At 38.0% G+C, this 15,982-nt stretch overlaps 1 long non-coding RNA gene across 1 annotated transcript; it reads right to left on the bottom strand.

The window, feature by feature from the left end:
• Positions 1–1,011: 1,011 nt before the first annotated feature.
• On the bottom strand, positions 1,012–8,472 carry LOC126825093 (uncharacterized). Its single transcript, XR_007681788.2, has 6 exons — positions 8,344–8,472; positions 7,840–7,891; positions 6,040–6,134; positions 3,939–4,091; positions 1,568–1,614; positions 1,012–1,141 (listed from the first exon to the last, which is right to left on the bottom strand). It is a non-coding gene; the product is annotated as an uncharacterized LOC126825093 (long non-coding RNA).
• Between the last annotated feature and the right edge of the window lie 7,510 nt (positions 8,473–15,982).

Genomic DNA, 15,982 nt, shown 5'->3' with positions numbered 1-15,982 from the left:
GAAATGAACTAGTTTGTGTCGAGTGAGAGTTAAAGCTCTAAATATAATATTGACCTTTAGCCTTTATGATTATACGATATATGAAAAAGCTGATAGAACATCCAGAATATTTTGCAGGGATCGAATTAATGGTCGAGAGTGAGACTTTAAGTGAGAGAGAGAAATGGGGTTTAACGTCCACTCGACACAAACTAGGTAATTTCGGGACTAACACATGGTTTAATTTTATTTCAATAGTTCGCTTGCGCGTAGGGGGCCAGCAGTGGTAGGAAACCGGCCATTCATGTTTGATGTGACTCCTATTTTTGTGTCTTAATATTTGATTGTTGTGGCACCACCCCTAACCATGAATTTATATGTTTTAATCTTAAAACCTGACCCCAATTCTAAACCTAATAGAAAGTAGGAAGTTCCATGTATATGGACACAGTGATTGAATGTAAAAGTGATGGAAATGACCGTCAGAAATCGGAGGACCCGGAGAAAACCCACGAGGTTGGACAGGCATCCCTACTCCTTGTCACGTACAACCGGGGATTCGAAACCACGCCAGTAGACTCAATGACATCCTTATGATGCAGCGCGCACGTGCTAACCATTCGGCCATCCAACCCCACATGATGGTAAGAATCGTTTGTAAATTGATAGCCAGTTTGACGTCCTGTCATCTCACATGTTCCTGAAGCAACAACTGCGAGTTTTACAACATCTTGATGTTGCTTGTTTACTTTACAATTCCCGAACTTATAGCTATATTATCTACAGACACATGAGCAGTAGCGCCCAATCAGAGGTTGTGACATCGCGACCTCCACGGAAACCTCATCATTGAATGAAGCTTGAACTTTTCAACTCGATTATCACAGGTAGACATTTTAGCTTCGGGAAGTCGATACGGACAAGTGTTATTTTTTCGGACAAAAAATGTAAACTATATGGAAGCCAATCAAATCGCTACCCACAAAACCAATGCAAATGAATTTAAAACAATTTAATACGATTACATTTATCCTAGACGAAATACAGTTGTCTAATTTCAAAAAGTAAAATGGAATATATTTTATGTTCCAAATATTTTCCTGGATATTCTATAATCAGATCCATTTCTCCATCTTTATTTTCTGCCTACAACAGGTTGTTTCTACAACAAAAAATATGCATTCTATGTTATTGGCTGTTGAAATATTACTGCGACATAAAAATATATCTGATCTTAACTTAAACATACATTATGCAAGAGCAAAATCTGCTTATTACAAGTCTTTCTTTGGGCCTGAAATGTTATCTAAATTATCAATTAGACATTAATTAACTTATCCAGACCATAATAAACTCTCGATGTCAAGGCTAGCCTTCGATGTTTGCTGGATTAGATTCCTATATGCCGCTAACGGCCATTGATAATTAAATTTTAAAAAAGTGGATAATCGAGACTATGCTGTTTATATTAATGATTTTAGTAATGATGACCGAGACTATGCAAAAATTTCACCCGCTTCTTTCTCGGCTCATAGTGGATCATTTTGACTGAAATTTTCAGCATAAAGATTAAGAGGTACATATTTACCTGTTTGCTTAGTTTAACAAATTCTTCCAATGATATTTCTCCATTCTCTGTAAAAGATAAATTATATATTCAGAACAACTAATTGGTGCTCCAATGGTTTTGTGATAGCAACCCATTTGAGTAAAATGCATGTCACTCGAAACATATTTTATAGCATCATTAACGGAAATAACTCATCATATCAACCTAATTCAATACTTTATTTTGACACAAATAAAAAAGAGTTAGCTCCCTTATATACACGTCTATCTTCTAAGTCAATGTTTTAATCATATTGAACCCTGTTCGATTCCTGCATTGGCCAAGAAAGTTCATCGTGATTTTCCGGCGGGAACTCCCCCCCCCCTCCCGCTACCCCGGTCAGTGGTGCAGGACAGAGAGTCTGGCAAAGGACAAGTAGTCGTTAGGATGGAACGAAAATCCGTCGTACAGTGTACACATTGGCGTGCACGTAAAAGATCCTTTGGCAGTTGAATTCGATATAAAAGTAACCTATAGCGCCGCTATAACGTCCACTCGACACAAACTAGGTCATTTTGGGACTAACACATGGTTCAATTTTATTTCAATATTTAGTTTGTGCGCAGGGGTCTTTAGCAGTGGGACGAAACCGGAGGACCCGGAGAAAACCCAGGAGGTTGGACAGGCCACCATACTCCTTGCCACTTACAGCCGGGGAATCGAAACCACGACAGTTGACGCAATGACAGACCTTATGATACAGCGCGCATCCACCCCACCCCCACCGCCGTATATTATTAAGCACATAAGAATATAAAACATTTTCATGACGATCTGGCTAACTTGTATGAAAACGACAACACAACTGTTACTACTATGTATGTCTAAGAGATATACAGAGGGTTTGGGTTTTTTTTTTCAATTCAACAGAAATCCATATAAACTCAAACAAGTCATTTGAATAATTTTTGGAACAAAAATAAAATGAAATGAAATGAGGTTTAACGTCTTGGTTTTCTGCACCAACCGGTAAAACACAGAGAGCCATACGTCATACAGGGCGCTGTGAGAAATGAACTGAAATGGGGTTTAACGTCCTACTGTTCTGCTCCTAAACTGGGCTAATGAAGACGGGCATACGCCATACAGTGTGCTATGAGCGAAATTTTGCCCGGCCAGCGGCACTACGGCCTACTCTTTTATCGATTTCCAATTGCCAAGGGATCTTTTACGTGCACGCCAATGTTTACACGGGACCTCGGTTTTTCGTCCCATCCGAACGACTAGACAGCTGTCCTTGTCATTCCCTCCGTCCTGCATCACTGACAAGGGGAAACTACGCGGGAAAATCTGGATGAACTTTCTAGGCCAATGCAGGGATCGAACATCCGATCTCCAGGCTAGCGAGCCAGCGTCAACTTAGCCACGTGATCCCCCGGGAGCTATGAGAGACATCTTTCCCGGAAAGTGGCACTACGGCCAACTGCTACTGCCAGTGTTTCTTTTACTGTACACTGGACCACCCGAACGACTATAAAGATGCCTTCCCTCCTCACAAACTGTGTGAATTGAAGATATAATTCAACTAAAAACATATTTAAATTAATTCATCTATCAAAATATTTTATTTCAAATCCCTTTAAAACGCATTAACCTGAAGAAAACTGTCACGTGATTTGATTTGAAGAGGAGCCATTTTAACTTTGTATTTGCCGTTACTCGCTATCCATCTGCCAAAAATATCAAAGCCTATGCAAATTCCTGATTCTACTCTTTCAACATCCTTTTCTGCAGTTTAAGCACAGAATCTACTGGACGTTTAATTATGTCAATGTTCGATCAACATATAAGAAACGCCCTCTTTTGGGTATGCTCTCATACTTTAGTCTTGTGGGCGCCCCATGGGTGTTTTTCACGGAAAACAATACATTTTTTTAGCAAGATTCCATATTGCCATACTATAGCGGGAAATAACTACCCTATAAATACTTTCGTTGAAATGTATAAACGTATTTATGATAAGGGGGAGAGGGGAGAGAGAGAGAGAGGGAGAGAGAGAGAGTGAGAGAGAGAGAGAGAGAGAGAGAGATGGGTTTAACGCCAACTCGACACAAACTAGTTCATTTCGCGACTATCGTATGGTTTAATTTTATTTCAATAATTCGCTTGCGCGTAGGGATCTTTAGCAGTGGGAGGAAACCGGAGGACACGGAGAAAACCCACGAGGCTGGACAGGCGACCATACTCCTTGTCACGTACAACCGGGGATTCGAAACCACACCAGTTGACTCAATGACAGACCGTATGATACACGTATGATACAACGCGCACATGCTAACCATTCGGCCATCCAACCCCCCTTATGACAAGGGTAAACTACGGTAAAAGAATATAGCATGCAGTTACTTACTATTAATATCAAAAGCGTCGAAAAATCTCTGTAATTCTTTTAGAGCTACCTTACCATCCTTGTTGAAGTCATAACTATTGAAAGCTGTTTGTACTTGGGGAACAGTTAATTTGGTCACGGCTGCGACTTCAGCCGCGGTCACTACACCGTCAGCTGTAAAGATACACATCAGTGTTATATATGTTCAATACCCCTTTAAAGATAATTAGTAAAACTAATCTTGGGACAATTAATTGAGGTTTATCGTCCTACTCTTCTGAACCAACCGGGATAATGAAGAACTTTAATCCCAATCGTCAGTGGTTCGTGTACCTCGGTGTTTCGGCCTACACGAACGTTCTCGGCTAACACCGGATATTAGTGAACTGGCGTCTTACTCACTGAGCTACTGTGGCTCCCGATAACACATGGCGGACGCTGAGATAATTGTTTGCAACTAGAAAAAAGATTTAACCAGTTTTGTGCAATAAGACTCTCATTTGAATGTCCACATTGACAAATTTCTTGTATGCCGATAGAAATGACGCAAATCCACTTGTGTATACGTCCAACTCTCCTTCAAAATTGTCGTGAACTCTAAAGGTCACAAGATTCGATTCGTTTTTACAATTTTGCTTGTCAGAAATTGTTAGAGAAAGAGTCGATATATAACTTTTAGATCCATATCTAGGTCTACGATCCACACAATTACCAGATTCAGGATCTAGAATCACAAGTACCAAGTCCATAACCTATAATAACAAGTACCAGATCCGTCATCTAGAATCACAAGTACCAGATCAGTGATCTAGAATCACTAATACTAGATCAGTGATCTAGAGTTACAAATAACAAGCATCAGATTAGTCATCTAGAATTACAAGTAACAGATCCATGATCTAGAATCACAAGTACCAGATCAGTGATCTAGAGTTACAGATAACAAGCATCAGATTCGTCATCTAGAATTACAAGTAACAGATCCATGATCTAGAATCACAAGTACCAGATCCGTGATCTAGATTCACAAGTACCAGATCCGTGATCTAGATTCACAAGTACCAGATCCACGATTCTTTGAACATTCCTTATGTTTTGTCTGTGTACGTACTAATTTTCAACAACTCTCCCACGTTACAACATTTTAAATAGCATAAGATTCGTACAGATGTGACGCATTTGTTCCAGACACTAGTGAATTTGATTTCATAATTAAACCAGCGGCTGCGATTTTTCGAACAATCAGGGGCCATAATCCAGGAAGTTAAGTTCGGTTATCCGCGATTATCAAAAGGAACCAAGATCTTAGTGTGTAATGGCGATATATTCAAACGATTTTTTAAATTGGATAAAAATTGTGACCTCTATGGGGTCCACAAGCTAAAAACGCGATTTTTCGTACAATCAGGGGCCATAATTCAGGAAGTTGTGGTCCGATATGCGCAAATATCTAAAGGAACCGCGATCTGCGGGTTATCAACATGCATTTCAAGTTTCATCAAAATCAGATGAAAATTGTGACCTCCAGAGGGTCCACAACCCTGATACACAATATTTTGACACTATTTGCGAACGAGGGGCGGCCATTTTGTCCGTCAGTTTCGGTCTGATTTTTACGAAATTCGAACTGACCATCCTTAGGGTGTAACGGTGACATATTGGAACGGTTTTTTAAATCGGATAAAAATTGTGACCTCTACGGGGTCCACAAGCTAAAAAGCAAGATTTTTCGTACAATCAGGAGCCATAATTCAGGAATTTATGGTCCGATATGCGCGAATATCGAAAGGAGCAGATATTTGTGGGTTATAAACATACATGTCAAGTTTAAACCAAGCTAAAAACGTGATTTTTCGTACAATCAGGGGCCATAATCCATGAAGTGACAGTCCGATACATGCCAATATCGCAAGGAGCCGAGATCTTAGGGTGATAAACCTATATTTCAAGTTTCATTGAAATCGGATAAAAATTGTGACCTGTAGACTGTTCACAAACAATTGTGGACGGGCGGACGTCCGGACGGACGGACCGACAGGGGTGACGCCAATATACGTCCACATGAAAATGTGGGCGTATAAAAACGTTCAATACCATCCATATATTGTGTAGGAATACTCACAGTCAGTATCATAAACATCAAATATAGCTTTATACTCTGCAAACACCAGTATATCATCTTTATTGGTATCAATCGAGGTGAATGTCTGACCATAGCTTAAAATATAATAGATATAGTCAGTTAAACATGCATTATGCAAGAGCAAAATCTGCTTATTACAAGTCTTTCTTTAGGCCTGAAATGTTATCTAAATTAGACATTAATTAACTTATCCAGACCATAATAAACTCTCGATGTCAAGGCTAGCCTTCGATGTAGGCTGGATTAGATTCCTATATTCCGCTAACGGCCAAAGATAATTAAATCAGAAAAAGTGGATAATCGAGACTATGCTATTTATATTAATGATTTTAGTAATGATAACCGAGACTATGCAAAAATTTCACCGGCTTCTTTCTCGGCTCATAGTGGATCAATTTGACTGAAATTTTCAGCAAATTACCTTTACACTATCTAGTTTTTAACTATTACAGCGAGAACTGCCATCTCTTTATCTTATCTCCCATAATGTATCTTTAAATGGGCATTAGGTAAGATTAGATATAATAGTTAAAAAATAGAATATGCTGAAAATTTCAGTTAAATTGCTTCCCACGATTCAATTTTAGGGGGGATCGCGGTGGTTAAGTGGGTAAGACGCCGGCTCGCTAGTCTGGAGGTCGGGTGTTCGATCCCTGCATTGGCCGAAAAAGTTCATCCAGATTTCCCTGCGTGGTTCCCCCTTGTCAGTGATGCAGGACAGAGGTCCCATGTACACATTGACGTTTTGAAAAGATCCCTTGACACTTGTAATTCGATATAAGAGTAGTGCCGCTTCCCGGGCAAATTTTCCCTCATAGCACACTGTATGGCGTATGCCCATCTTCATTAGGCCAATTCAGAGCAAAACAGTAGGACTTTAAACCCCATTTCATTTCATTTCAATTTTAGGCTAGCCTTAATGGTCTTTACTAACGTTGGTACGATAATAAACAGTCGCTATTATCCAATTTTTACGTTGAATTATCCATCACAAAATGTATTCAAATCCACTAATATCGCAAGCTAATGATGGCATCGAGAGTTGATTATGGTCTTGATATGTTAATTATTGTATGAATTACTTATACGACACTAAACCGTGCGCTTGTCCAGAGGTGGAGGGGGGGGGTCCAAGAGGTCTGGACCCCCTCACCCTCACCCTGATGGGGCAGAGAATATTTGTTCTGTCCTTCATTCATGGAAATAAAGCCATTTTGACTCACTCCACCGTATTCCTATACATGTATACACCTAAATGAGTAGAAATATTGCTTTATCAAATACATGGGTAACCCCCGCCATGGGTGAGTGTTACGTATGGGCACCGTTTTACGTCAACATTGTTCCATTTATTTGGACTAATCGGCGCACGAGGTGGCTTGATGATAGTACCCTACTCTCAGCAATTGATGTTGGCAGGGACTGTCTGTGACTTTGTCTAAGAAAGTTGAATCTTACAAAAAACCTACTTAGGCGACTTCTCGTTGTCACCCATTTGTTTAACCACTTGAATATATAAAACAGAGCACCTTTCCTGGAACTAAAATAACCCTTATAGTATTACACAGTAATCAATAGCGAAATTTCCAGTTAATGTGCATAGCGTTGTTATAGGAAGATTCTGCATTATAGAATATACCATACTTATCTTGATTAGTCCATTACCTTCTGGAAAATTCGTTATTTTTCTGGGTATTTCTAATTCTTAACTCAAAATTAAAACTATAGAGACACACACCTGTTCAACACCGTTGATTAACATTACTTTACATTACTTACCATGACGCTATTAATGCAAACACAGCAAATATAAAGAGGGAATTCATTTTATCTGAAAAAAGACAAGTAAATATAAAGTAAATCATTACAGATTTTAAATAGATTTATTAATGATATACATGTCAGTCATATAGTTTGTTGGGGTTTTTTTTTGGGGGGGGGGGGGTGGCTGACTGGTTAGCGTGCCTGCGCTGTATCATAAAGTCTGTCATTGAGTCGACTGGCGTGGTTTCGAATCCCCGGTTGTACGTGGCAAGGAGTAGGGTCGCCTGTCCAACCTCGTGGGTTTTCTCCGGGTCCTCCGGTTTCCTCCCACTGCTAAAGACCCCTACGCGCAAGCGAATTGTGTAAATAAAATTAAACCATATGTTGGTCCCGAAATGACCTAGTTTGTGTCGAGTGGACATTAAACCCCATTTCTCTCTCTCTTTCTCAGTCATATAGTTTATGTTCACTGTAAAGAGAACCAGCCTTAACCGTGGAACGGATGGAAAATGTACTCACCTGATAGTGATACCTTGTCAGAAAATCGATCTGTGATGTAAACCTTAGACTGTGATCTACCTGAAACTAGCTACCTGTTTTATATCCTCTTGATGATTCACACACACCTGTACCTGACTAAAACACATCTCTGTAGAGTCAAAGGAATTCCTGTTATACAAATATTTCTTCTATGAAAGCATAACCTTTATCTTATCAAAAACTGTCATTTGATTTAAATTGCGTAATACTGTATATCTTATCAAATAATCATGCGATTTCAAAAAAGACGGGGAGAAATGGGGTTAAACGTCCACTAAATCATTTCGGGACTAACACGTAGTTCAATTTTATTTCAATATTATGCTTGCGCGTTAGTGTCTTAAGCAGCGGGGGCGGGTAGGGGGGGGGGGGAGAAAGCCGAGGACATATCTTTACAACTTAGCTGAATAATGTGGTTTATTCATTTATTTACCTCACCTGAATTAAGAATTATTAATTAAGATATTGTACTTGGTAATATTTTGGAAAATTTACACGTCTTTGAGTGTATACAAGCTAAAATAATCTAAAATAAGAGTAAACACACTAAAATGAGTTATAGTTATGTCACTAGTGCAATTAACGCCATATTTTACAAAAAAAAACACTCAAATTGGAATACACAAATACTTTTGTAACGCAAGATACGGTGTAAAATTGACGCGTTATTCAGAGGAATGTTTCCCTCAAATAATTACACCTGTTGGTGTAAATGCAATAAAACGCTTGTAGAGCGGTAGCTCATCCCAAACACCCTATAGCGCCTACAATCACACCTATCCTGGGCCCTGTTTCACGAAATTTTAACTAAAGATAAAATCCAATTTTAGTAGATACTTCAATTTTGATTGGCTAAGCACTATAATCAATCTAATATTATCCAATCAAATTACTAAAATTTGGATTTTGTCTTAGTTAAAATTTCGTGAAACAAGCCCCTGGTTTTCAGTATTCATGAATATCGATTACACTTTGCAACCCAATAAACGCTGTAAAATTAACGCTGGCCCAATAATAGTAACACCCTTTGGTGTAAATGCAATATAACACTGGTAATGGTGTAGCTTATCCAAAACACCCTATAATTACACCTATTCTGGTGTTCAGTAGTCATGAATACCGATTACACTTGTTAGGTGTAGTTCTTTTAGTTGGTTACCCTTGGAAAGGTATTACATTCAAAAAACGCTAATTAACACTGCTTATAGTTGTTTTAATTACACCCATCTTTAACAGTGTACTAAACATTCTGCACACAGAGATCCATATACTTCATACTTCGAGAAAAGATCTCTGCCCTAAATGGCCGCCATATCCAAATATTCGTATACTGTTTTGTAATGCGGTTCTACCCCGTTTCAAATCTGTCATACACACAAATCAATTTTTTAAATTGTATTTGATGGAAACAATTCTTGAAGTGGGACTTAAATAAATACTTAACAGAATAAATACTTAAAATTCTTGAAGTAGGACTTAAAATGCCGGTCAACTGGCTGGTCTCAAGCAGAGCTAACTGTAGACAGACAGCGTTAGTTTAGTATGATCTGATAACAGACAGGCCTATGGGTTTGGGGTTTTTATAAACATAAACATTGTTTGTTTTACCCCTTTTATATGCCCAGCTTTTCGCGTGAAAGTATTAAAATGCTTCCACCCTTGTCTTTCCGGTAAGTCTACGGGTAGTCTTGGCCACCGAGGACCTCCTAGTATTCAAAATACAGAGGGTCTAGGTCTGTTTTCAATATTAGCTAAAATTTTCCATCACCCATGCGTAACCAGGAGTTTGGCTTTTTTTCTCGTTGATTATTAAGTATATCCAGTCAAGTAAGAGTTGCCCCCCTTCCCAAAATCAATCCCATAATTCAGGCATTATTATAAACAAACCTGAATCGTGACGACGACTTAGGATTGATTAAAAAATAGATATGGTCCATGAAGAGAGAAATTTTACCATAAAAAAATAAGAGTGTGGAATTTTGAACTGGATTTTTCTGAAATGGCAATTCTTAAATTAATTTCATGGGCGTCAACAGCTTGTTTTAGAGCTAGTTACCTCCCTTAGATTTTGTTCACAACAGTTAATAGACAGGAAAATCTAGCTAATTTCCTAGTTATTCTCAACCCATATAGTTCATGTTCATTAGAAAGAGAATCAGTCTTTTCAGTGGAAGAGATTCTTTTATATCACAGAAGGAAATGAAATGAAATGAAATGGGGTTTAACGTCCTACTGTTCTGCTAATGAAGACGGGCATACGCCATGTAGTTTGCTATGGGGGGAATTTTGCCCTGACAGCGGCACTACGTCCTAATATATATCGAATTCCAACTGTCAAGGGATCTTTTACGTGCACGCCAATGTGTACACGGGACCTCAGTTTTTCGTCCTTTCCGAACGACTAGACGGCTGTCCTTGTCAGGCCCTCCGTCCTGCATCACTGGCAAGGGGTACCACGCCGGAAAATCTTAAAATAACACAATAACAGCCTTCACATTACAGAATTACATACTGTAAGCACAAGTCTAACTGTTTATAAAGTTTACTTTCGTTTTGGATACTCTTGTAATTCGGTTCAATATGACTAAAACTTTAGGCGTTTTTACGAGAAACCGATTAGGGCTAATTGATTTGCATTTCCTTTCCAAACACATTTACGGCAAAAATTAGCCTAATCGGTTTCACCTAATTGTCGTATTTACCACGACGATTTGCTAAATCGATTATGCAAATCTTCCAACTTGCTCGCCTGCCGGATTGACGATTCGATTTCCAAGATGGCGTCCCCAACAAGGGACACGACGTGCCCGACGTTAGATCATTTTCTTTTGAATTTCACATTAAAATATGAATATTATGGACATTCCTAATAAAAATACGGGGCATTTGGGGACAGTCAACTGGTACAACTTTTAGTTTTTATTTTTGGGCGGTGTCGCCAAGGCAACTCATCGCGTTTACGAGAACCGATTCGAATACCAACTCGAGACCTATCTCTTTGTACAAAACGAGATAGGTAATCGAAACCGATTTGTTTTCTCGTAAAACGCCTATTGACTTAACAGATGGGCTTGTATATAAGGGAGCTAACTCTTTTTGATTCGTGTCTAAATAAAGTATTGAATTGGGTTGATATGATGGGTTATTTCCGTTAATGGGAGAAATGAAATGAAATGGGGTTTAACGTCCTACTGGTCTGCTCCTAACCTGGGCTAATAAAGACGGGCATACGCCATACAGTGAGCTATGAGGGAAATTTTGCCCGGGCAGGGGCTACGGCCTACTCTTATATCGAATTCCAACTGCCAAGGGATCTTTTACATGCACGCCAATGTGTACACGAGACCTCGGTTTTTCGTCCCATCCGAACGACTAGACAGCTGTCCTTGCCAGGCCCTCCATCCTGCATCACTGACAAGGAGAAACCACGCCGGAAAATCTGAATGAACTCTCTCCACCAATGCAGGCATCGAATCAAGATCATTATGCTACTTGTGATCTGGATCGATTGCCAACATGGATTCTCAGGAAAAGTTTAATTGTGGATATCAAACCTTCACTTATCACTAATATTATTGACTCTTCAATGATCTCATCTTCTGTACCAGAATATGTACAAAATGCGCTTGTAACACCAGTCCTGTATTAAAGAAATCGTCACTTGATTAACAAATATTTAAAAATTACCGCCCAGTTTCGAATTTGTCGTTTCTTGAAAAGGTCTTGGGAAAGGTTATTTCATGTCAGGTTAAGAATATCTTGCGAAAAACAATATTCATGACCTGTTACAGTCAGCTTACAAACTTGGACATAACAATGAGGCTGTCTTGCTAAACATAAAAACAGCCATTGATTTAGCCTTTGATAAAAGGGGTCAATCTGGTATTATATTTATCAAACAGAAGAAACAAGTCCAGATAAATGGTATCTTGTTATAGCCAAATCCCATCTCTATTGGCGTACCACAAGGTTCGGTACTTGGACCTTTGTTGTTCCTGATTAATGTTCTTCTATTAAAGATACATTATGGGAGATTAGATAACGAGTTGGCAGTTCTCACTATAATAGTTAAAAACTAGATAATGTAAAGGTAATTTGCTAAAGATTTCAGTCAAATTGATCCACTATAAACCGAGAAATAAACGATCGAAAGTTCCGCATAGCCTCGGTCATCATTACTAAAGTCTCGATTATCCATTTAATCGTTAAATCGAGAAGGAAAGTTAAGCAGCCAATCGGATCATAATCAAACAATTATTGCAGGCTAGCGTTGACATTATGGTCTGGATACGTTAATTAATTTCTAATTAATAGTTTATATAACATTTCAGGCCCACAGAAAGACCTGTAATAGACAGATTTAGCTCTTGCATAATGTATGTTTAAGATAGCTACAGCTAATCACTTTTTCGAAGACGATACTCAAATTTATGACTCCAACTCGTAAGCAAAATGAATTTTCAGTTGAGAAATATTTTAAGATTAAAAATTGTCTGAATAGAGACTGTGTCGTCAGTGTAGTTACTAAACTTTTAATCTCGCATCTAGACTACACTCATTCGTTATTAGCTGGAGCACCGGACTGGATTTATACAGGCTGAAGGTTGCACACATAATGCTACTAGGATTATATGTGGAGCTTAAAAAGTGGAACACATTACACCCTAAATGAAAGATTTTCATTGGCTACCAGTAAAATCACGCATCTCTTTTAAAATACTGTGCAACAAATACAATTCGCTATACTCCGGAGGGGGCGGGGGAGGGGATGGCCGAATGGTTAGAACGTGCGCGCTGTATCTTAAAGTCTGTCATTGAGTCAACTGGCGGGGTTTGAACGTCAAAGTCTAGATCTTGAACAAGTAATACATTTCTCTCGGGCCTATAAACATTCGGGTTTTGCGATATTTTTTTTCTCTGTATATAAAAGGGTTAAGCGGTCACGGCGGTCATTAACGGTCATTACTCTCATAAAGGGAATCACGGTGGCCAGGTGGGTAAGACGCTGTCTCGATCCCTGCATCGGCGTGGTTCCCCCTTGTCAGTGATGCAAGACGGAGGGCTTGACAAGAACAGCTGTCTAGTCGTTCGGTTGGGACTAAAACGCGAGGTCCCGTGTACACATTGGCGTGCACGTAAAAGATCCCTTGACAGTTGGAATTCGATATAAGAGTGGGCCGTAGTGCCGCTGTCCGGACAAAATTTCCCTCATAGCACACTGTAAGGCGTATGCCCGTCTACATTTTACCAGTTTGGAGCAAAACAGCAGGACGTTAAACCCCATTTCATTTCATTTCATTTACTCTCATAAAACTAAAAGAAAAAAAAACTCATATCAAGTAATATATATCACGAAGAAATATTTAAGATTCTATTTTAGAACCGAATTGACCTAATGGTTGAAATGGATCAAAATTATTTTTAAAAAAAACATATAACATAACGGTTTCTTCTCTTACTTTTGTATATTGTTACCAATTTGTGTCACAACTCTTTGATCTAATTGTTGTTAGGTATGGTTTCCATTCTTGTTGTTAAGACATCCTCACTGGACATGGACTATAAGCTAATTAACTCTCTATCTGCTATGGGGTGTTCCCACTTAGCCGGCAGGCTTTGATGTCAAATTTGGCCGCTAATCCAGAGTTAATCCTAGAACAATGGTGTTATAAACTATAGTCCATATCTTTTTTAAGACTAAAACTGTATTGATTTTAATATTTATTAAATAACAATTTATGATTTACACATATAAAAATGCATTACAATTTACACATTTAACTTTTATTAAATAGCATTATATAATTTATAAATAAATGCCTTACAACATAACAATCATTTTACAGCCCCACTAAATAGGAAATATTTGTTCCATACCGATTTACACTTAAAGAGCCATTTAATAACTGTGTTTTCAAATGTTCAATTCTTGTATCAAGTTGTCGATATTTCTTAACTCGAGGCCTTTTGGTACCACCAAATAATATCTATGAAATGGTGATTTCGACATAGGATTGTTCTTGTTTTATTAAGTTAATGAACTTGTAAATATAAGGATGGCATGCTGTCATTTTTATTCAACTGTGTTCAAAATGTCATTAATTAGTTGGTTAATAAATTTTATTAAGAAGGATTAAGAGCTCATTAACGCTGAACACTAGTGAACAGTTCTTGAGTGACTACTTTTAAACAGACTATAGTTTTAAGATCAATCAAAGGATTAACAGTCTGTCGGCTAAGTGGGAACACACCTCTGCTATTAGGTCAATTCAAGTCCCGTGTTACGCTTTTGTGTTAAGGTTGTGTTGTAGTGGTGTATAACTGGTGTTCTTTTTAGTGCCTTAACCTGAGCCCCTCAATTTAGCACAAGTGTTAACTCCAGTGTCTAAACTAGTTTTATACCAGTGTTAACATTGTGGAAAATAAAAAAAAAAAACTATAACCACTAAAGTGTTATTTTTAAATGTTACACTTTGTTTTTGCCTTCTGTTCTAATGCATTCAATTCTTTGCATGAGCTGGCCAACTACAAAACAAAGGTAATTGGGCAAAAACTAACCGCTTCCAAGAAGTTAAGTAACTAGGATCTATGTTGAATTTTAGTAATCTCATTTGATCATTATTCAGTCGAAATTTCCTAAAATTTCTCGTAGTTTAGCAGGTCTTTGTCTTACGTTTTGATATGGATAAAAAAAATCGTTTTATCTTAAAACTAAATCAAAAAAAGGTAAAAAAATAATTCCTTCTTGCCGTCTGCTGTTTCACACCAGTGTTGTAATAAATGACTTGAACTGAGATTTTTTTAACCCCTAGGGGTTAGTGTTAGAGTTATTTTTAACAAGATAATATCTTTTAACAAGATAATATCTTTTAACAAGATAATATCTTTTAACAAGATAATATCTTTTATCAAGTTATTATTATCTAACAAGTTTTTTATGTAATTAGAAATAATATTGCACAAAGTTCCTTGTCTTTATATTTTTTTCATGTAAATTTGTTTCTTAAATCGGGAAATTGATATTGAAAATATAGACAAACTGAGGAGCTCAGGTATAAGTTAGTATTTCAGGCGATACGTTTCAAGTCAGTAGCTTGAAGCGTATATATGGTATTAGTGTCAGTGGCCTGTGGCACGAAGTAACAGTATATTGTCGCATACATAATATATTATGTCAACGCTTGGGCGATATAATATATTATGTCAACGCTTGGAACTAGGATGGAGGTGACTAGGCATGAACAAAAAACAAGATGGCACCGATAACAATTGTAAAAGATTATATTGTTAATATTAGAAAATAGTAGGCCTATAATCAACCGTCACGTGTGAAATTAAAATTATATAAACCATTTCTGGGATACGTGTGTAAACTTTCTTTCAGCTTTCAGATAGGAACAGCTCGAGCCTAACCCTAACCCTAACCCTAACCCTGCCCTAGCGTCAACACAATATATTATGTCGCCCAAGCGTTGACATAATATATTATGTATGCGACAATATACTGTTACTTCGTGCCACAAGCCACTGACACTAATACCATATATACGCTTCAAGCTACTGACTTGAAACGTGCAGGGTGAGTATTTGGGTAACACAGATACGACACTGGTGTTCA

This window comes from Patella vulgata, chromosome 1, assembly GCF_932274485.2.
Source record: "Patella vulgata chromosome 1, xgPatVulg1.2, whole genome shotgun sequence".
Taxonomy (NCBI): domain Eukaryota; kingdom Metazoa; phylum Mollusca; class Gastropoda; family Patellidae; genus Patella; species Patella vulgata.
The sequence above is the reverse complement of the archived record's forward strand: the minus strand, read 5'-3'. Positions and strand labels throughout refer to the sequence as shown.